Source organism: Macaca mulatta, chromosome 17 (assembly GCF_049350105.2).
Source record: "Macaca mulatta isolate MMU2019108-1 chromosome 17, T2T-MMU8v2.0, whole genome shotgun sequence".
Classification (NCBI taxonomy): domain Eukaryota; kingdom Metazoa; phylum Chordata; class Mammalia; order Primates; family Cercopithecidae; genus Macaca; species Macaca mulatta.
Genome location: NC_133422.1, coordinates 60,695,320 through 60,719,322, shown reverse-complemented (window position 1 = coordinate 60,719,322; position 24,003 = coordinate 60,695,320). Strand labels below are relative to the sequence as shown.

Here is a 24,003-nt window from a genome sequence, read left to right as displayed (position 1 = left end):
ATGTGCAATGTGGTGCTGAGAAGAATGTATATTCTGTTGATTTGGGGTGGAGAGTTCTATAGATGTCTATTAGGTCTGCTTGCTGCAGAGATGAGTTCAATTCCTGGATATCCTTGTTAACTTTCTGTCTCATTGATCTGTCTAATGTTGACAGTGGAGTGTTGAAGTCTCCCATTATTAATGTTTGAGAGTCTAAGTCTCTTTGTAAGTCTCTAAGGACTTGCTTTATGAATCTGGGTGCTCCTGTATTGGGTGCATATATATTTAGGATAGTTAGCTCTTCCTGTTGAATTGATCCTTTTACCATTATGTAATGGCCTTCTTTGTCTCTTTTGATCTTTGATGGTTTAAAGTCTGTTTTATCAGAGACTAGTATTGCAACCTCTGCTTTTTTTTGTTCTCCATTTGCTTGGTAAATCTTCCTCCATCCCTTTATTTTGAGCCTATGTATGTCTCTGCGTGTGAGATGGGTCTCCTGAATACAGCAGACTGATGGGTCTTGACTCTTTATCCAGTTTGCCAGTCTGTGTCTTTTAATTGGAGCATTTAGTCCATTTACATTTAAGGTTAAGATTGTTATGTGTGAACTTGATCCTGCCATTATGATATTAACTGGTTATTTTGCTCGTTAGTTGATGCAGTTTCTTCCTAGCATCAGTGGTCTTTACATTTTGACATGTTTTTGCAATGGCTGGTACCGGTTGTTCCTTTCCATGTTTAGTGCTTCCTTCAGGGTCTCTTGTAAGGCAGGCCTAGTGGTGACAAAATCTCTAAGCATTTGCTTATCTGTAAAGAATTTTATTTCTCCTTCACTTATGAAACTTAGTTTGGCTGGATATGAAATTCTGGGTTTAAAATTCTTTTCTTTAAGAATGTTGAATATTGGCCCCCACTCTCTTCTGGCTTGGAGAGTTTCTGCCGAGAGATCTGCTGTTAGTCTGATGGGCTTCTCTTTGTGGGTAACCCGACCTTTCTCTCTGGCTGCCCTTAAGATTTTTTCCTTCATTTCAACTTTGGTGAATCTGGCAATTATGTGTCTTGGAGTTGCTCTTCTCGAGGAGTATCTTTGTGGCGTTCTCTGTATTTCCTGGATTTGAATGTTGGCCTGCCCTACTAGGTTGGGGAAGTTCTCCTGGATGATATCCTGAAGAGTGTTTTCCAACTTGGTTCCATTTCCCCCTCACTTTCAGGCACCCCAATCAGACGTAGATTTGGTCTTTTTACATAATCCCATACTTCTTGCAGGCTTTGTTCACTTCTTTTTCTTCTTTTTTCTTTTGGTTTCTCTTCTCGCTTCATTTTGTTCATTTGATCCTCAATCACTGATACTCTTTCTTCCAGTTGATCGAGTCGGTTACTGAAGCTTATGCATGTGTCACGTATTTCTCGTGTCACGGTTTTCATCTCTTTCATTTCGTTTATGACCTTCTCTGCATTAATTACTCTAGCCATCAATTCTTCCACTTTTTTTTCAAGATTTTTAGTTTCTTTGCACCGGGCACGTAATACCTCCTTTAGCTCTGAGAAGTTTGATGGACTGAAGCCTTCTTCTCTAATCTCGTCAAAGTCATTCTCTGTCCAGCTTTGATCCGTTGCTGGCGATGAACTGTGCTCCTTTGCCGGGGGAGATGTGCTCTTATTTTTTGAATTTCCAGCTTTTCTGCCCTGCTTTTTCCCCATCTTTGTGGTTTTTATCTGCCGCTGGTCTTTGATGATGATGGTGACGTATTGATGGGGTTTTGGTGTAGATGTCCTTCCTGTTTGATAGTTTTCCTTCTAACAGTCAGGACCCTCAGCTGTAGGTCTGTTGGAGATTGCTTGAGGTCCATCCAGACCCTGTTTGCATGATTGTATATTTAGAAAATCCCATTGTCTCAGCCCAAAATCTCCTTAAGCTGAGAAGCAACTTCAGCAAAGTCTCAGGATACAAAATTACTGTGCAAAAATCACAAGCATTCTTATACACCAGTAACAGACAAACAGAGAGCCAAATCATGAATGAACTTCCATTCACAATTGCTTCAAAGAGAATAAAATACCTAGGAATCCAACTTACAAGGGACGTAAAAGACCTCTTCAAGGAGAACTGCAAACCACTGCTCAGTGAAATAAAACAGGACACAAACAAATGGAAGAACATACCATGCTCATGGATAGGAAGAATCAATATCGTGAAAATGGCCATACTGCCCAAGGTAATTTATAGATTCAATGCCATCCCCATCAAGCTACCAATGAGTTTCTTCACAGAATTGGAAAAAACTGCTTTAAAGTTCATATGGAACCAAAAAAGAGCCCGCATCTCCAAGAAACTCCTAAGTCAAAAGAACAAAGCTGGAGGCATCACGCTACCTGACTTCAAACTCTACTACAAGGCTACGGTAAGCAAAACAGCATGGTACTGGTACCAAAACAGAGATCTAGACCAATGGAACAGAACAGAGTCCTCAGAAATAATACCACACATCTACAGCCATCTGATCTTTGACAATCCTGAGAGAAACAAGAAATGGGGAAAGGATTCCCTATTTAATAAATGGTGCTGGGAAAATTGGCTAGCCATAAGTAGAAAGCAGAAGCTGGATCCTTTCCTTACTCCTTATACGAAAATTAATTCAAGATGGATTAGAGACTTAAATGTTAGACCTAGTACCATAAAAATCCTAGAGGAAAACCTAGGTAGTACCATTCAGGACATAGGCATGGGCAAAGACTTCATGTCTAAAACACCAAAAGCAACGGCAGCAAAAGCCAAAATTGACAAATGGGATCTCATTAAACTAAAGAGCTTCTGCACAGCAAAAGAAACTACCATCAGAGTGAACAGGCAACCTACAGAATGGGAGAAAATTTTTGCAATCTACTCATCTGACAAAGGGCTAATATCCAGAACCTACAAAGAACTCAAACAAATTTACAAGAAAACAACAAACAACCCCATCAAAAAGTGGGCATAGGATATGAACAGACATTTCTCAAAAGAAGACATTCATACAGCCAACAGACACATGAAAAAATGCTCATCATCACTGGCCATCAGAGAAATGCAAATCAAAACCACAATGAGATACCATCTCACACCGGTTAGAATGGCGATCATTAAAAAGTCAGGAAACAACAGGTGCTGGAGAGGATGTGGAGAAATAGGAACACTTTTACATTGTTGGTGGGATTGTAAACTAGTTCAACCATTATGGAAAACAGTATGGCGATTCCTCAAAGATCTAGAACTAGATGTACCATATGACCCAGCCATCCCATTACTGGGGATATACCCAAAGGATTATAAATCATGCTGCTATAAAGACACATGCACACGTATGTTTATTGTGGCACTATTCACAATAGCAAAAACTTGGAATCAACCCAAATGTCCATCAGTGACAGACAGACTGGATTAAGAAAATGTAGCACATATACACCATGGAATACTATGCAGCCATACAAAAGGATGAGTTTGTGTCCTTTGTAGGGACATGGATACAGCTGGACACCATCATTCTTAGCAAACTATCACAAGAACAGAAAACCAAACACCACATGTTCTCACTCATAGGTGGGAACTGAACAATGAGATCACTTGGACTCGAGAAGGGGAACATCACACACCGGGGCCTATCATGGGCGGGGGGTGGGGGGGAAGTGGGGAGGGGGGAGGGATTGCATTGGGAGTTGTACCTGATGTAAATGACGAGTTGATGGGTGCTGACGAGTTGATGGGTGCAGCACACCAACATGGCACAAGTATATATATGTAACAAACCTGCACATTATGCACATATACCCTAGAACTTAAAGTATAATAGTAATAAATAATAAAATAAATTAAAAAAAGGAATTACATATCTTAACATACCTTACAACATGAAATCAAAAAGACATATTGACTACGATTTATAAATTCAGCATAAAATTTTTCTTCCAATGAATACAAAACTAGATTAGTTATTTTATAGTGTTCCATGCTGCAAAATGCCCCAGTGTTTGTTAAATATATAAAGCACATTTCAAAAATTTTTACTAAAATATTAAAGACAATAGAATATTTCATTTTCACTAGCTCACTTTTCATCAACTCACAAGGATACGGTAAGTTTTATATTTTTTATTTTGACTCATTATCTTAGTAATTGGCTTGCATATTACCTATAGGTAAAAGGCAGCATTGCTTCTAAGTTGATTGTCCCCATCAGCATTAATGGTGGATGATGACAAAGGAATTTGGAATTATGTTTAGACCATTTATGTCTTCACAGTTTGGATTATAATTTGTAAGGTTATCTTGAAGAACGTGTAATGATCTTATACCACGTGAATCTCAAATTAGCAAAAACAAAACTTTTCCACATTTGCTTTTGACTTTTATATTACAAGTTATTTTGTTTCTTCATTCTCTGCTGTCTTGAATAGATTCTTTTGAATCCTCCATAGCTCTTTGTAGATTCTAGACACATCTCACCCTCCTCTTGCCCCTTCAGGCCTAGGGGTAATGATAGTTTCCTACTTTCTTAGGTCCTTGTCTCCCTTACTAAATCCTTATTAGTTTAATTTCACCATCCCACATGCCATAAAAAGTCCTTCAATAAACTCTTTTGGATTAATACCTTTCAGTGCCATTTCTTTTATGCCAGCACACTGAAAAATGCTCAAGCCATGTCACCTCACAGGGAGGAGTCATGCTTTCACATTGTGATTTCATAAATACATCAAAGCCTTGTCTACCACAAAGTCAAATTCATCTGCCACTGTGCTTCAAGAACCCATGCATTTGGATTACAGCAAATTTTATAAGGCTCTTTACTATGGTTTGGCTCTGAGTCCCCACCCAAATCTCATCTCAAATTGTAATCCTCACGTGTCGAGGAAGGAAGGAAAGTGATTGGTTCATGGGGCAGTTTTCCCCATGCTGTTGCCATGATAGTGAGTTTTCAAGAGATTTAATGGTTTCATAAGTGTTTGACATTTCCTCCTACACACACTTTCTCTCTCCTGCCGCCTTGTGAAGGAGGTCCTTACTTCCCTTTGTCTTCCACCATGATGGGAGTTTCCTGAGACCTCCCAGCCATGCAGATCTGTGAGTCAATTAAACTTCTTTCCTTTATAAATTACCCAGTCTCGGGCAGTTCTTTATATCAGTGTGAAAACAGACTAATACACTCTTACTGAAGTGTAGATATCCTTCCAGAGAATGATGGCCTTTTCGTCAATAACACTGTAATATTAATAAACTTATCAGATAAGTCACCACCAGTTATTATACCAAGAAGATGGGTAATTTTAATAGGACAGTTTGGAAAATAATAATAACATATTTAATTGTTAAGGGAAAGCAAATCTAGATGGAAAGCAAATGTGATTAACCATAACTTTTCAGAAGAAATTATTGGAAACAACCCAGAAGATGCAAAAAGATAACCCTTCAGAAGACAAGGTCTATTTGTGCACCAAGACTGTTTTCTTCTAGATACAGGACTTCATGGAAATTTCTCCTTCTGCCTCCACTTTGTTCCCTTACATTAACTAAGATATTTTATTCTGGGGGTAATGCAGGCTTTCCTAAAATTTTGAATGCAAATTTTATCTTCATATTGAGAGATTTTTAAAGATTATTGAAAAGCATATAGATGTGGCAACAAAATTTTTACGTTTCAGAAACATGATAAATGATTCATGCCTTATACAAAAGTGTGATGACAATTGTTTGTCTGTGATAAATATGGCAACATTGTATCTATTGAATATTTGAAACTGATCCTCAAACTACTAATAAAATAGTAACTAAAGTATAAGAGACACAATTTCTCTTCTTTTGTCAAAAAATAGCAGTTGACGATTGGGAATAAACAGAGCAGAAAGGATTGCAGGAAAATCTCTGCAAAATGTATATAGATATTATAAAATTCAAATGCAATATTTATTATTTTAAGAGAGAAATTTACCTTTCAAGAACCAATATTAATGAAGTAATTTCCCCGGATTTGCAAGGTGTGTTCAGAGATAAACATACATTTTAGATTGAAAAACGTAATCCTCCTATGTATCACCCTGAGAGGGCAAGATTTCTCTCTACAAACTCTATTTTACAGGCCATTTTCAATAATGTTCCCTTATGAGCATTATTTCAACAGTTCCCTTAGGAGATTCTTTCAAAATATAACATTTTATTTCTTCCCGTTTTAGAGTAGTTCTTCTTTATATACAGCTGAGTTTAAGCAATGTATTTCACAATGGTATTCTATAGGTACACTAAAATGACATATTAGCCTTTTAAAAAGTCACCTTTTCCCCCTAAACTTTGTGAAAAGTAATTGTATCCCTTATCATTGTAAGCCAATATAGTTATAGAAAATCTAAACTACTTTTAAGTTTTCAATAAACTTGCTAATCATCTTTTTTTCTTAAATATCTTCCCACTTCCTTGAATATACCTGTTTCAAAGGACTAAATTCTGCACTGTTATCTACATCACATTAGAGCTCTGTCTCAGAATAATTACTAATAATTATTTTAGTGTCTTTAGGCTTTAAGGAAATGTTTTGTTATGTATCCTGTGAATCTGGATTTCTGAAGACATCTAAAAGTGCTGATGGTTAAAGGAATTATGATTAAATGGATAGGTGGGATACAAGGAACAACCTAATTATATTTTACTTTGGGGATTTCCCAGTTCCTTTAACTCTAAAATAGCTGGGATATAAGTGATCTGAATGCAGCTATTTTGCCTTTGTTAATTTCATTTGGACATTTCCAAATATTATGAAAAATATTGGAAGGGGGCGAAGCAAGATGGCCGAATAGGAACAGCTCCAGTCTCCAACTCCCAGCGCGAGCGACACAGAAGACCGGTGATTTCTGCATTTTCAACTGAGGTACTGGGTTCATCTCACTGGGGAGGGCCGGACGATCGGTGCTGGTCAGCTGCTGCAGCCCGACCAGCAAGAGCTGAAGCAGGGCGAGGCATTGCCTCACCTGGGAAGCGCAAGGGGGAAGGGAATCCCTTTTCCTAGCCAGGGGAACTGGGACACACAACAACTGGAAAATCAGGTAACTCCCACCCCAATACTGCGTTTTAAGCAAACAGGCACACCAGGAGATCATATCCCACACCTGGCCAGGAGGGTCCCACACCCACGGAGCCTCCCTCATTGCTAGCACAGCAGTCTGTGATCTACCGGCAAGGCAGCAGCGAGGCTGGGGGAGGGGCGCCCGCCATTGCTGAGGCTTAAGTAGGTAAACAAAGCTGCTGGGAAGCTCGAACTGGGTGGAGCTCACAGCAGCTCAAGGAAACCTGCCTGTCTCTGTAGACTCCACCTCTGGGGACAGGGCACAGTAAACAATAACAAACACAGCCGAAACCTCTGCAGACGCAAACGACTCTGTCTGACAGCTTTGAAGAGAGCAGTGGATCTCCCAACACGGAGGTTGAGATCTGAGAAGGGACAGACTCCCTGCTCAAGTGGGTCCCTGACCCCTGAGTAGCCTAACTGGGACACATCCCCCACTAGGGGCAGTCTGACACCCCACACCTCACAGGGTGGAGTACACCCCTGAGAGGAAGCTTCCAAAGCAAGAATCAGACAGGTACACTCGCTGTTCAGAAATATTCTATCTTCTGCAGCCTCTGCTGCTGATACCCAGGCAAACAGGGTCTGGAGTGGCCCTCAAGCAATCTCCAACAGACCTACAGCTGAGGGTCCTGACTGTTAGAAGGAAAACTATCAAACAGGAAGGACACCTACACCAAAACCCCATCAGTACATCACCATCATCAAAGACCAGAGGCAGATAAAACCACAAAGATGGGGAAAAAGCAGGGCAGAAAAGCTGGAAATTCAAAAAATAAGAGCTCATCTCCCCCGGCAAAGGAGCACAGCTCATCGCCAGCAACGGATCAAAGCTGGATGGAGAATGACTTTGACGAGATGAGAGAAGAAGGCTTCAGTCCATCAAATTTCTCAGAGCTAAAGGAGGAATTACGTACCCAGCGCAAAGAAACTAAAAATCTTGAAAAAAAAGTGGAAGAATTAATGGCTAGAGTAATTAATGCAGAGAAGGTCATAAACGAAATAAAAGAGATGAGCACCATGACACGAGAAATACGTGACAAATGCACAAGCTTCAGTAACCGACTCGATCAACTGGAAGAAAGAGTATCTGCAATTGAGGATCAAATAAATGAAATGAAGTGAGAAGAGAAACCAAAAGAAAAAAGAAGAAAAAGAAATGAACAAAGCCTGCAAGAAGTATGGGATTATGTAAAAAGACCAAATCTATGTCTGATTGGGGTGCCTGAAAGTGAGGGGGAAAATGGAACCAAGTTGGAAAACACTCTTCAGGATATCATCCAGGAGAACTTCCCCAACCTAGTAGGGCAGGCCAACATTCAAATCCAGGAAATACAGAGAACGCCACAAAGATACTCCTCGAGAAGAGCAACTCCAAGACACATAATTGCCAGATTCACCAAAGTTGAAATGAAGGAAAAAATCTTAAGGGCAGCCAGAGAGAAAGGTTGGGTTTCCCACAAAGGGAAGCCCATCAGACTAACAGCAGATCTCTCGGCAGAAACTCTCCAAGCCAGAAGAGAGTGGGGGCCAATATTCAACATTCTTAAAGAAAAGAATTTTAAACCCAGAATTTCATATCCAGCCAAATTAAGTTTCATAAGTGAAGGAGAAATAAAATCCTTTACAGATAAGCAAATGCTTAGAGATTTTGTCACCACTAGGCCTGCCTTACAAGAGACCCTGAAGGAAGCACTAAACATGGAAAGGAACAACCGGTACCAGCCATTGCAAAAACATGCCAAAATGTAAAGACCATTTAGGCTAGGAAGAAACTGCATCAACTAACGAGCAAAATAACCAGTTAATATCATAATGGCAGGATCAAGTTCACACATAACAATATTAACCTTAAATGTAAATGGATTAAATGCTCCAATTAAAAGACACAGACTGGCAAACTGGATAAAGAGTCAAGACCCATCAGTCTGCTGTATTCAGGAGACCCATCTCACACGCAGAGACATACATAGGCTCAAAATAAAGGGATGGAGGAAGATTTACCAAGCAAATGGAGAACAAAAAAAAGCGGGGGTTGCAATACTAGTCTCTGATAAAACAGACTTTAAACCATCAAAGATCAAAAGAGACAAAGAAGGCCATTACATAAGGGTAAAGGGATCAATTCAACAGGAAGAGCTAACTATCCTAAATATATATGCACCCAATACAGGAGCACCCAGATTCATAAAGCAAGTCCTTAGAGACTTACAAAGAGACTTAGACTCCCAAACATTAATAATGGGAGACTTCAACACTCCACTGTCAACATTAGACAGATCAATGAGACAGAAAGTTAACAAGGATATCCAGGAATTGAACTCATCTCTGCAGCAAGCAGACCTAATAGACATCTATAGAACTCTCCACCCCAAATCAACAGAATATACATTCTTCTCAGCACCACATCGTACTTACTCCAAAATCGACCACATAATTGGAAGTAAAGCACTCCTCAGCAAATGTCCAAGAACAGAAATTATAACAAACTGTCTCTCAGACCACAGTGCAATCAAACTAGAACTCAGGACTAAGAAACTCAATCAAAACCGCTCAACTACATGGAAACGGAACAACCTGATCCTGAATGACTACTGGGCACATAACGAAATGAAGGCAGAAATAAAGATGTTCTTTGAAACCAATGAGAACAAAGATACAACATACCAGAATCTCTGGGACACATTTAAAGCAGTGTGTAGAGGGAAATTTATAGCACTAAATGCCCACAAGAGAAAGCAGGAAAGATCTAAAATTGACTCTCTAACATCGCAATTAAAAGAACTAGAGAAGCAAGAGCAAACACATTGGAAAGCTAGCAGAAGGCAAGAAATAACTAAGATCAGAGCAGAACTGAAGGAGATAGAGACACAAAAAACCCTCCAAAAAATCAAGGAATCCAGGAGTCGGTTTTTTGAAAAGATCAACAAAATTGACAGACCACTAGCAAGACTAATAAAGAAGAAAAGAGAGAAGAATCAAATCGACGCAATTAAAAATGATAAAGGGGATATCACCACCGACCCCACAGAAATACAAACTACCATCAGAGAATACTATAAACACCTCTACGCAAATAAACTGGGAAATCTAGAAGAAATGGATAATTTCCTGGACACTTACACTCTTCCAAGACTAAACCAGGAAGAAGTTGAATCCCTGAATGGACCAATAGCAGGCTCTGAAATTGAGGCAATAATTAATAGCCTACCAACCAAAAAAAGTCCAGGACCAGATGGATTCACAGCTGAATTCTATCTGAGGTACAAGGAGGAGTTGGGACCATTCCTTCTGAAACTATTCCAATCAATAGAAAAAGAGGGAATCCTCCCTAACTCATTTTATGAGGCCAACATCATCCTGATACCAAAGCCTGGGAGAGACACAACAAAAAAGAGAATTTTAGACCAATACCCCTGATGAACATCAATGCAAAAATCCTCAATAAAATACTGGCAAACCGGATTCAGCAACACATCAAAAAGCTTATCCACCATGATCAAGTGGGCTTCATCCCTGGGATGCAAGGCTGGTTCAACATTTGCAAATCAATAAACATAATCCAGCATATAAACAGAACCAAAGACAAGAACCACATGATTATCTCAATAGATGCAGAAAAGGCTTTTGACAAAATTCAACAGCCCTTCATGCTAAAAACGCTCAATAAATTCGGTATTGATGGAACGTACCTCAAAATAATAAGAGCTATTTATGACAAACCCACAGCCAATATCATACTGAATGGGCAAAAACTGGAAAAATTCCCTTTGAAAACTGGCACAAGACAGGGATGCCCTCTCTCACCACTCCTATTCAACATAGTGTTGGAAGTTCTGGCTAGGGCAATTAGGCAAGAGAAAGAAATCAAGGGTATTCAGTTAGGAAAGGAAGAAGTCAAATTGTCCCTCTTTGCAGATGACATGATTGTATATTTAGAAAACCCCATTGTCTCAGCCCAAAATCTCCTTAAGCTGAGAAGCAACTTCAGCAAAGTCTCAGGATACAAAATTAATGTGCAAAAATCACAAGCATTCTTATACACCAGTAACAGACAAACAGAGAGCCAAATCAGGAATGAACTTCCATTCACAATTGCTTCAAAGAGAATAAAATACCTAGGAATCCAACTTACAAGGGATATAAAGGACCTCTTCAAGGAGAACTACAAACCACTGCTCAGTGAAATAAAAGGGGACACAAACAAATGGAGGAACATACCATGCTCATGGATAGGAAGAATCAATATCGTGAAAATAGCCATACTGCCCAAAGTTATTTATAGATTCAATGCCATCCCCATCAAGCTACCAATGAGTTTCTTCACAGAATTGGAAAAAAATGCTTTAAAGTTCATATGGAACCAAAAAAGAGCCCGCATCTCCAAGACAATCCTAAGTCAAAAGAACAAAGCTGGAGGCATCACGCTACCTGACTTCAAACTATACTACAAGGCTACAGTAACCAAAACAGCATGGTACTGGTACCAAAACAGAGATATAGACCAATGGAACAGAACAGAGTCCTCAGAAATAATACCACACATCTACAGCCATCTGATCTTTGACAAACCTGAGAGAAACAAGAAATGGGGAAAGGATTCCCTATTTAATAAATGGTGCTGGGAAAATTGGCTAGCCATAAGTAGAAAGCTGAAACTGGATCCTTTCCTTACTCCTTATACGAAAATTAATTCAAGATGGATTAGAGACTTAAATGTTAGACCTAATACCATAAAAATCCTAGAGGAAAACCTAGGTAGTACCATTCAGGACATAGGCATGGGCAAAGACTTCATGTCTAAAACACCAAAAGCAACGGCAGCAAAAGCCAAAATTGACAAATGGGATCTCATTAAACTAAAGAGCTTCTGCACAGCAAAAGAAACTACCATCAGAGTGAGCAGGCAACCTACAGAATGAGAGAAGATTTTTGCAATCTACTCATCTGACAAAGGGCTAATATCCAGAACCTACAAAGAACTCAAACAAATTTACAAGAAAAAAACAAACAACCCCATCAAAAAGTGGGCAAAGGATATGAACAGACATTTCTCAAAAGAAGACATTCATACAGCCAACAGACACATGAAAAAATGCTCATCATCACTGGCCATCAGAGAAATGCAAATCAAAACCACAATGAGATACCATCTCACACCTGTTAGAATGGCGATCATTAAAAAGTCAGGAAACAACAGGTGCTGGAGAGGATGTGGAGAAATAGGAACACTTTTACACTGTTGGTGGGATTGTAAACTAGTTCAACCATTATGGAAAACTGTATGGCGATTCCTCAAGGATCTAGAACTAGATGTACCATATGACCCAGCCATCCCATTACTGGGGATATACCCAAAGGATTATAAATTATGCTGCTATAAAGACACATGCACACGTATGTTTATTGCAGCACTATTCACAATAGCAAAGACTTGGAATCAACCCAAATGTCCATCAGTGACAGATTGGATTAAGAAAATGTGGCACATATACACCATGGAATACTATGCAGCCATAAAAAAGGATGAGTTTGTGTCCTTTGTAGGGACGTGGATGCAGCTGGAAACCATCATTCTTAGCAAACTATCACAAGAACAGAAAACCAAACACCACATGTTCTCACTCATAGGTGGGAACTGAACAATGAGATCACTTGGACTCAGGTAGGGGAACATCTCACACCGGGGCCTATCATGGGGAGGGGGGAGGGGGGAGGGATTGCATTGGGAGTTATACCTGATGTAAATGATGAGTTGATGGGTGCAGCACACCAACATGGCACAAGTATACATATGTAACAAACCTGCACGTTATGCACATGTACCCTACAACTTAAAGTATAATAATAATAAATAAATTAAAAAAAAAAAAAGGCAAGGGAAAAAAAGACCTACCAAAATGTTTAACATACTAGCTATGGTAAAGTAAATAAAATAAAATAACAAAAATTATATACAATAAAAAAAAATATTATGCTATAAATTCTTACCAAAGTTTCTCATGTACAGGTTAGAGGTGTCCCTGTTATTTACTATTTTCTTGATGAAAATTATTTGCCACATAATGTCTTACATGCAGTTTCTTTGTTGGCTCACCAATCTAAGGCTCAGCACGAACTTTTTTTTTTCTTCAAATATATCTAGTAATTATCTGCCATGTGCCAGGCCATAGTAAGAGATGTTGTTTCATAGCTACATAGATGTATGAAAAAGCAAAGTATGTGACATCATGGTGCTTATATTCTAGTGTGAGAGATAGACCATTAACAAATAAACATATTGTGAGAGGTAGTGATGAGTGCTATCAAGAAAAACTAAGCTAGAGGGCTGGACAGTGGCTGGCACCTGTAGTCCCAGCACTTTGGGAGGCCAAGGAGGTTGGATCAATTGAGATCAGGAGGTCGGGGCCAGTCTGGCCAACATGGCGAAACCCCATCTCTACTAAAAATACAAAAATTAGCCAGTGATTGCACATGCCTGTTGTGCAAGACCAAGTGATTACATGCACTCACATGAGTGTAGTGCAGATAAAGTGCTCTGAGCATTCTAACATTTCGGGATCTGACAAGGGTGTGGTACCATCAAAGGAAACTGAACAGGAAGGCAAGTGATGGATTAGGAAAATAGGAGAATGTGACTTGGGGGATTAGGAGAATTGGCAAACCTACTGATTTAGAATTTGTTGATGAGAACAATTTATGTGCTCAAAACTCTCTGGTGAACTCTAATACAAGACGATGCCTGAAAATGTTATTAATTTAGACCACTAGGAAAGGAGCGAATGCAGACAGGTAAGTTCTAAATGTCTTGCATCTCAAAGTGTGATTCTTGAACACCATCAGCAAAATCACTTAAGGAACTGTTAGAAGTGCAGGAACTCAGGACCCAATCAGATTTACTGAATTGGAATCTGCATTTTAATGATTTTCCTAGGTGACTCATATACATATTAACATTTGAGAAGCACTAAGCTGTGATATATTAATTTAAAGTGATGGTAAGACAATCCAGGTGTAAATACACACATATACACCTACAGATCACATGGACCATATCTGATGTTTTATTCCATTTAAAATACAATCTTTCAGACATATTTTAAAGTATACAAATTATTATGTCTTTAAATCCTCATTAATTTAGCAAAGTATTTTCCCCCATTTGTCCAATGCTTAAAATCACTTGGGGCAAGTCTCTATTGCCTCTGATGATTGTGAGAAGTAGAAACTCTAACCCAGAGACTAGGAAAGAAAAATGCTGAAGTTATATTATTAGTGTCCTGGGTAAAAACTGTCAGAGACCACAGGCAGGAAAATGAACATCATCAGTTTTTCCTGTTCTCATGTGATTAAATATCCCGGCAATATAGGAAACAGTGGAGTTGTATAAAGGCAAATTGCTTCATAACATTGTGTGCTACCATTGTGTATTACCTGTATTCAGGCCAGCAATTGCAACATTTTTTAAAGGGGACAAAATATTATGTAAGTGGCTTATTTTTCACTTGGACTACAGTCTGAAAATTAATCTCTAAAGTATTACTTCACTGCTTAACACCTTAGATCTGCACTTTAAAATGTGTTTCACATCAAATAAGATTTACCAAGTTTGTCTGAGAAACAATGCAAATTGCAAGAAATGGAGAGTAAATCAGGAGATAGCAGTATATGAATGAATTTTTGAAACAAAAAACATGAAATACTAATACAAGAAATGAACTATAGAAGAAAGTAAATATGATCTGCAATAAAGTAAATACAATGTTTCACATCAAGCAATTTGGTTGAAAAATGAAAGTTAGTTTGAATAATGAAGGTCTGTCTCTTTGGACTATTGTCATTCAATGAATTGCAATGTAAAATACTAACAGAGAACACATAGAATCATCAGAGAAGCTTTTCTTTACAGCAATTAGCTTTAGCAGATGAGAAAAAGGCAGCTGATTTTCATGCCCTGCAGTAGAAGGCTGAAGATGTACAAGGAAGTGCTCTTCATTCTTTGTGAGCCCTAAAGTCTGTTCAAATAGCAATATCCTCTCTGGCCGGGAATCCGCTGCTTGGCATGGCCATGTGTTATTGTATTTGGACTGTCTCCATCTGCAAATGTTGACTTTTTATCTGTGACCAAGGAAGAAATCTGTATGAGAAACGTGTAAAACGTTTAATCCTTGTTTACTTGTTAACCAGAGGTTTTGTCAAATCCTGGTGGTGTGGATTCACATGTGTTTGTTTCTCAAGGTTACTGTAGATGCATTCACAAATGCAGATCTAACTCTGATAGAGCCACTATATTTTTATTTAGATTTTAAAATGTAGTTATTCACAATATAATTTCACACTCAAAAATCTAAATGTGACCTCAGTACTAGAGTAATTTTTTTTTTTTTTTTTTTTTTTGAGATAGAGTCACACTCTATCTCTCAGGCTAGAGTGCAGTGTTGCAATCACTGCTCACTGCAGCCTCAGTCTCTCAGCTCAAGCAATATTTCCACCTTAGTTCCCCTGAGTTGCTGGCACCACAGTCGCATACCACCATGCCTGGCTAATGTTTGTATTTTTTATAGAGCTGGTGTTTCACCATATTGTCCACGCGTTTCTCGAAGTGCTGGGATTACAGGCATGAGCCACCATGCCTACCCTAATCTATCTGAACAATAGATTTATCATTTCTTTGCTCTCTTTTGGGCTTTTTTTTTTTACTGAAATGAAGTAGCATTGAAAAGTTTGATTATCACATTATATCAATGACAAACCACAATGATATTTAATTAAGGAATAAAAGAATGTATAGAGGGCATGCATCAAAATCTAGCCTTTTTATCCTCTCAATTTATAGATAAGAGACTGGGAGCTACGGAGTCTATGCTTACTTTCTCAAAGTCCATAGCAATTCATCATTCAACTAGTGCTAAAATCTATTTATTTGTTTGCCTGTCTATAATGATCTTGTGTCTTGAGATTTTCCTATTGATTCTGACTTTAGATATTCTATACAATAGTCTTTTGAATTTAACATAAGCTAAATCAGAAATTATTGAATAAATGAATGGAAAGCATTTCTCCCCAAAGTACACACAAATTTGTCACATTTACCTTTGGATTTGAACTGCTCGCATAACTATTGTATATGATTTCATATAAAATCTGAATACAATGGCAATGAGATTCACACCCTCTGACTGGTTTTCTGAACAACAAGAGCAGAGTACTAACTAAACAACTATTTGTTATTGTATGACATTCATTTAAAAGTATTGATTGGGCATAGAATAAAGTGGGCATAGAATAAAATGGTCTGAAATAGTAATACAGTCTCCAAAGGGCCCAAGGGCAACGATGAACTATTTCCTGGTTTTCATGCCAACTTTCATATTTGAAATTAATTTTACCATGTTTAGATTTGAGTCAAATTAATGGATTTTATTTTTAATAGCAACTGTTCAATAAATATAGAATGTAGGACAGAATAGTGGATATTAGGGTGTCTATCAAGTAAACTTGCCTCTGACATTTCTTTCAGGTCCCTCCAGATTTACATAAATCTATAGTTTCAGCTTTCCATTCAAGGTAATCCACAAAAAAATGTTATGTGGGTACACACTGTCTCAAAAAAAATAAATAAATAACACGCACACTATCTGGGGAAATTCACCTCCCATATTTCATGTGGGTTCTTTTCTATGTCCCTAAATGTTGGCTGGTCCAAGAAATAAGGGGAAAGAGTACAAAAGAGAGAAATTTTAAAGCTGAGTGTCTGGGGGAGACGTCACACATCAGCAGGTTCCGTGATGCTCCCTGAGCCATAAAACCAGCAAGTTTTTATTAATGATTTTTAAAAGGGGAGGGAGTGTACGAATAGGGTGTGGGTCACAGAGATCACATACTTCACAAGGTAATAAAATATCACAAAGCAAATGGAGTCAGGGTGAGATCACAGACCACAGGATGGAGGGAAATTAAAATTTCTAATGAAGTTTTGGGCACGCATTGTCATTGATAACATCTTATCAGGAGACAGGGTCTGAGAGCAGACAACCGGTCTGACCAAAATTTATTAGGTGGGAATTTCCTCGTCCTAATAAGCCTGGGAGTGCTACAGGAGACCAGGGCTTATTTCATCCCTTTGTCTTCGACTGTAAAAGACAGCCACCCCCAAAGCAGCCATTTTAGACTCCTACCCTCAGGGGCACATTCTCTTTCTCAGGGATGTTCCTTGCTAAGAAAAAGAATTTAGTGATATTTCTCCTATTTGCTTTTGAAAGAAGAGAAATATGGCTCTGTTCTGCCTGGCTCATTGGCAGTCAGAGTTTAAAGTTATCTCCCTTGTACCCTGAACATTGCTGTTATCCTGTTCTTTTTACAATGTGCCAAGATTTCATATTGTTCAAACACACATGCTCTACAAACAATTTGTGCAGTTAATGCAATCATCACAGGGTCCCGAGGCGACATACATCCTCAGCTTACAAAGATGATGGGATTAAGAGATTAAAGTAAAGACAGGCATAGGAAATCAAGAGGGTATTGATTGGGGAAGTGATAAGTGTCCATGTAATCTTCACAATCTATGTTCAGAGACTGCAGTAAAGACAGACATAAGAAATTATAAAAGTATTAGTTTGGGGGACTAATAAATGTCCATGAAATCTTCACAATTTATGTTCTTCTGCCATGGCTTCAGCTGGTCCACCTGTTCGGGGTCCCTGACTTCCCGCAACAACACAGAGAGAGAGAGAAATAAATTGAGAGATAAAATGAGCTAGTAAAAATACTAAATTTTGTTGTGTTAGTATTCTGGAGACACTAAAATTAGCTTCAAATGAATGAATGAGAATATTTGTTTCCCTGAAATTTTATTATAGAAATATTGGTTAAGGCAAGGAGCAAGTATGAAGATTAAGATTTTGCTGAGCATATTAATAGCTGTAAGTACAAAGCAAAATTACAGAGTAAAAGTTTACATAAAAAGGAAATTTCTTTAAAACATCACTATGCCTAAATATCAGGGAAATTGCTTTAGCAAATCCAAATCAGTGGAATGCATCTTTCACATTAAAGTGTTTGGGGTGCACAAGTCTTTGCACAATAGACACCCATGATAGTATAAAGGAGAAGTACAGCAAAATTGGAACTTACGAACAAACGTTTTACAAAAAAATAGCAATATATGTTCTTACTACAGAAATAATATTATAACGTGACAGTCAGATGTGTATTGAACGGAAGAGGAATTTGCCTATAATAAAAATTGAACAAAACGAAAAACAGAGTGAGATGTGATGAATTTGATCCTAAATCATATGAAAATGACTTGTTTATTTTACAAATCAATTTTGGCAGTCTGTTTAAACTTATTTTACCTACCAGTAAAAATTATAAGAAAAATTTATTAATAGAAAAGATCAAAATTTCATACAGTATGAAAACTAGCCAGGAATATAAAAAGTCCCATAGTTTTTTTTAAAAAAATGCCAGTTTCTAGCTTTGGTATTAAAGGGTTTCAAATAATGAGATTGAAATGTAGGTGGTCAACAGGCCAGAAGCTACTCCTTAATTACAGCAGTGAATTAATGAAGTAACAGTTCTGCTTCCAGTTATAGTAAAATGACATCAAAAACCACTGCAGTATCCTACTACTTAAGTACAGGTGGAGTTCCATTAACTTGGATTGTTTTACATTTTAAACTTGCATCTTTTAAAGTTAGTAATTCAGGCACCTTTCTGAGAGCTGCTAATGCCTAAAACTTTGAAAAATATTTTATTTGTTTTTTAACAAGAAGGTGAGTAGTGTGAAGATGAACTTTGAGACCTGACCTAAACATTATCTGAAACAACTTTCCAGAAGCTTTTCATTATGTGCTTTTGTTTTTGCTTTCAAAATTTAAATGCAGAGACAGATGGCTTGCACGGTGTTATCTGCACTTGCGATTTTACACATACCCTAACCACAGATAACCAAACTCAGACATTGAGATTGTGCAAAGCAACAAAGAATTTGAGTTAAAAAAATGAATAAATGTTTCAGTGTTTAAAAAATTTATGACAGATGATTTTAATTATTTTAAAAGAAAGGAAAAAACTGGTGTAATGATAAAATTATAGGAAGTATTTATAAGTAGTTTGGAATTCTGATCAGGATTCTACACATATATTTTATGACGTAGCACAAATAGTACATTATAAAATTTATGAAAAAAATAGAGAAACAATAAAAAACACATATGCACATGATTACACATGCACAAACACACCACACTCACACACAAACAAAAGCTCAAAACATCTAATAAGAATCCAGTGCAATGATACCTATGATGCATATTAGGTTTCAATAAATATTTGAGAGACTGTATGAATGAAAAACAAATATTATTCATCAATTAATACAGTTACCTAAAGTAATAATAAAAATATATCAAAGAAAAAGGATTATAGTTTAGTGCATATAATTTATGCAGTATTAGCAAACATCTGAGATTTAAAATGCTATATATTGATGGAGAACTATAGATTACATTCGACCATATTTTGGAAAATTTCAGTATTTGACAACATTTTTAAAACAATGTTTTTCTCCTTTTTAAAAGCATAAAAAACTCAGTACTTCTAAAAATGAGAAAAATGAGTTAGAAACTAGGGAATTATTAGCATATATCAGATCATAAACATGTATGGGGCAGGGACTGACTTAGGAGACCATTAGAATGAATGTATTCCCTTTAATAATTCATCACAGAATTTTGAAAAAATACTTACTTTTTCTTTTTACCAATTTACAGCACTGACTTTACGGAGGAAAACACGGAAGCATTGCTATTTTCCCAAGATAAAACTCACTGGGCTTTTGTTTTTTGTTTTGTTTTGTTTTGTCCTTAATATCACAGCAATTACTGGGAATTACATAGAGGCCCAAAGAAAAAAATTAAACTTTTTCTTATTTAATGTTGTGTCCCAAAATAAAAACTTACCAAAACATAAAGTAAGTACCCTATAAATACATATACCTACCATGTAACAGAAAAATTAAAAATAAAAATTTTTAAAGCATAAAGCAAATTATATTTTCCAACAATACAGCTCATACTATAATGACACTCAGCAGATAAGTAGATTGTTGATGGATTGATTGATGTATATACGTTTTGTTTTGTTTTATTGTTTGCTGTCTTGGCTTAGTTTTGAGCCCCTGTCTAGAGACTGGTCAGTTTCCCCTTTTTGAGCAGCTAAATCCATATTCCTCTACTTCTCTTCTAGTGATCTCACACTTCTGAGTCACTAAGCAACCTCCCTAAGCAAATGCTTTGATATTAGATAATTTGACATTGCTGTTTTGACCTGGTTCTTGAGAAATTACTCAAATTAGCCAATCCTCAGAGAGCCCTAAAACCCTAGCTAACCCTAGTCAGTTTTTCATACATAAACTGTCCCCTAGAGCTCCAGTTTGTTGTTACCTTATTCCCAGATTTAGTCCCTTGTATGGCTCTGCCTGACAGGCTTCTCCCATTTAGAGCTCTAACAAAAAACTTCTGCCTTTCATCTAGAGTCCCACTGTGTGTGGCTGGCCTGAGGATAGATCTTTAAAATTTTTACAGCAACCAGTTATCTGAAAGACTTACTGATAAATCTACAAAACTTCTATAAATTTATTTATAGACTTTATCAAAATCCTTCAAGTCTACTTACAGGAATGAATCATGGGAAGTACAATGCACAAAGAACAATTAATATTATTTAATGAAAATAAACTCATGTTTTGCAAGTTAAAGATTTTGTGCATAAAAATTTTAACTGTAAATGTCTTAATGTCAATTATGTAAAAAAAGTTTAAAGAAATTGAAGAAGAAATGATGTACCTTGAAACAAAGTCTGTTGGTTAAGTCATAAAGAGAAAAACCTTCCTAGAACAGTTAATGGCCCTCAGCTCATTTTAATGACACTTTTACTTCCCTCTCAGATCACTGCTCTTAAGCCAATTATTTGTTTCCCAGAATAGCTCTCAGCTCCATGAGGACAGTGTTGACATCTGTTTTTGTCAAGGCTGTAGCTCTGGTGCCGATCACAGTGCCAGCACATAGTACATGCTCAGTAAATGTTTCTGGAATAAATATATGTTATTCGTTGTAAATATTTCTTAAAAGGATAAATTCTATTTGTTAAAATGTGTCACTCAATGCTGAAAATCTAAGGTATACATATTCTTATAAACACACACACACAACACATTCTCAATCTTTAGGTGATATGTCTTAAATTAATAAGATGGCAGGGTGTGTTGCATAAGGCTAATTTTAAAATAGCCTTGCACATCCTCTCATTTCTGACGAGCTTAATAAAACCCTGATGTGGTGACATTTCTGAGGTAGCTGGTAATTTTTTTCCCTTTGGAGATTTTAACAATAAAAAACTTATTAATGACGCTGGAAATGTAAAGATTAAAAGTTTGCTTATAGGCTTCAAGGTATGCTACACATCAAATTGGTGATTAACTCCATTGATGTTTAGAAAGGAGTAAATATATTTAACAGATAAGTTAAATTATTCATTTATAAACTGTCACAAAGTATTACTAGGCAAAGGAATTTGCTGTTGAGGAAGCATTTGGTGTAAGATTTGTGAAATCAGCACCTTCTATTATAATTACTTTAGGTCTGCCTTTAAGCAGGGGATATCTTTAATAATCCTCAGAACATTTTCAACCTCATAAAAGTTTTATTAACAATTAACATTGTTCGTAGAGCACTACTATTGTTTAGCACTATGAGGAATCAGAAGACCGAATTGCCGGTTTTTTTTTTTCCCCCATCAATTTTCAATCTAGTTGGGAGGAAGTTAAAATCAAAACTTGCAAATGTACCGAACCCCCTCCAAAAGACAAAAATGGAATTAAGGTAAAAGTTGAGGGAGCTCAATTAGGAAATTTGTTATTCATCAATAAAGAAAGTTCTGTGGAAATCAAGGTGCATATGAAGCATGAATTGGTAGAGTTATGGAAGCTTGCTTTTGGTGTGTGGGACATAAACTGACCCTTGAAGAGATCAGTAATTAAATGAAAACAGGCCTGGCAAAAAACATCTTCTAAGCCTGTGATCCTAATGCAGGGAGCATGGATTGGTTTAAGCAAAATGTGTTAGCTCTGTGAATGCAGTCACTGAGTACACCTAAGGGAGTCTAGAAGTGAGAAATTAGTTTGAACTTTTAAAATGTGGCCAGATTGTAGAGGGCAAAGAAAGGCTCATAGAGAAGTTTAAATTAAATATCCAGAAAAAGTAAGTAATCATTGGAGGTATGTGAGAGGAAAAGTTTTAAGTAATGAATATGTGTTTAAATAAAATAAAACTGTTTGCTTTTGAGGGGATTGGGAATATGGTTCAGATGGGAAGTAATTTTAAGGTTATTCTAAAAGGAAGACTTTTAGATATAAAAAAAATGGCTGAAGTTTGAGTTTATATGAAATAGTGCATTTCAGCCACTTTTTTCACATCTAGTATCTGTTCTGTTTTTAAACAAGTTTTTTTTTTTTTTATTTCAATAGCTTTTCGGGTACAAGTGGTTTTTGGTTACGTGGATGATTGTATAGTGGTGCGGTCTGAGATTTTAGTGCACCCATCACCCTAGTAGTATGCATCGTACCCAGGAAAGGTACATTCAGTATCTATTTTGATATTGCCTGTGGTTTGCTGTCTCTGGTGTTTGCCATCAACTGTTGCCTGTCTCAGTGGGAATTTTTTTTTCACATGCAAGAAATAATTAGAATATTATTAAGGCAAATAGAAAGCTCACAATTATTGGACATTTAAAAATATTAGTTGTGCTAACTTGGATTTTATCAAAGACCTACATTCCAATTATTGAGCGATTTAAATTGATGAGTAAGCAAACTTGCAGGTATGTTTTCTTTACTTTTTTTTTCTGCGTTTTTTTCTGATGACTCTCTGCTTTTGAAAATGCTTTATGCCTCAGGCATTCTTGCCTATCCACTTAACTTCATTCGTAAAATCAATTCCTAATTTCCAAGCTATCATTTATCTATCACGTGGCTGTTTAATCAAGGGGGGTAAGACAACAGCAACAAAGAAACCCAATTTATTTCTTAACCATTTGGCTTATGTTGTTTTTTAGTAAAGGGCTGATTTCTATTTTAAACAATCATAAAATAGTTTACTTTTGAAATCCTGGTTAAAATGTATGTTCTAACCTGCTGGTAAAAAAGTAGAAGATAAATTCTGTGATCACTTTCTTTCCCCTGAATGTTAGACTCCATGTGATTCAATTTGTAATTTAGCTTCAGTTTTATACCTTAGAAATTTAGGAAATAGTTAAGCTCAGAGGAACCAAACACTATCCGGATGCAAATGGCTTCTTCTTTACTTGGATTTCAGAATGTTTGCAGCTGACCAGGTGTATCATTAGTAAGATACAATAGTTATTCTTCAAAATGAGTATTTCACTTTTCAAAAATGTGGCAAGATATTTTCATATAAAAATAATGTGTTTATGTAGAAAAAAACAATATTTTATATAACCATTTAGAGTATTTATTTTTAATGATGCTATGTTTCAAGTGGTAATTTTGCTTTTTAACTTAGTGGAGTTGTATTATTTATATATTCTTTAATATTGCACATAAAATTATTCTACTTTTTATAATTTATCATAAATATGAGTTTATTTCTGGGATTTCTTAGAACATAAATTAGTAATAATCTATATGCCTTTATCAAAGACTTGATAAAAAATGATACATCATGGTTATATCTGTTCACCCATATCTGTCTTTTTATCTATCTATCCGTGTCTTTGGATCTAAATAACTAAATAAAGGATTAAGAAGGAAAATATTAATAGATCAATCTTACCTCCATAACAAATTTGATTCCTTTTGTGTTAATCTTTAAAAGATGGAGAAATATATCTTTGAGTTGCTTGACTTGACTCAAAG

General features: G+C 36.7%; 1 protein-coding gene across 2 annotated transcripts in view; it reads left to right on the top strand.

Moving 5' to 3' along the window:
- The window catches only part of PCDH9 (protocadherin 9), a 955,593-nt gene that overhangs the window by 929,268 nt on the left and 2,322 nt on the right, over window positions 1–24,003 (top strand).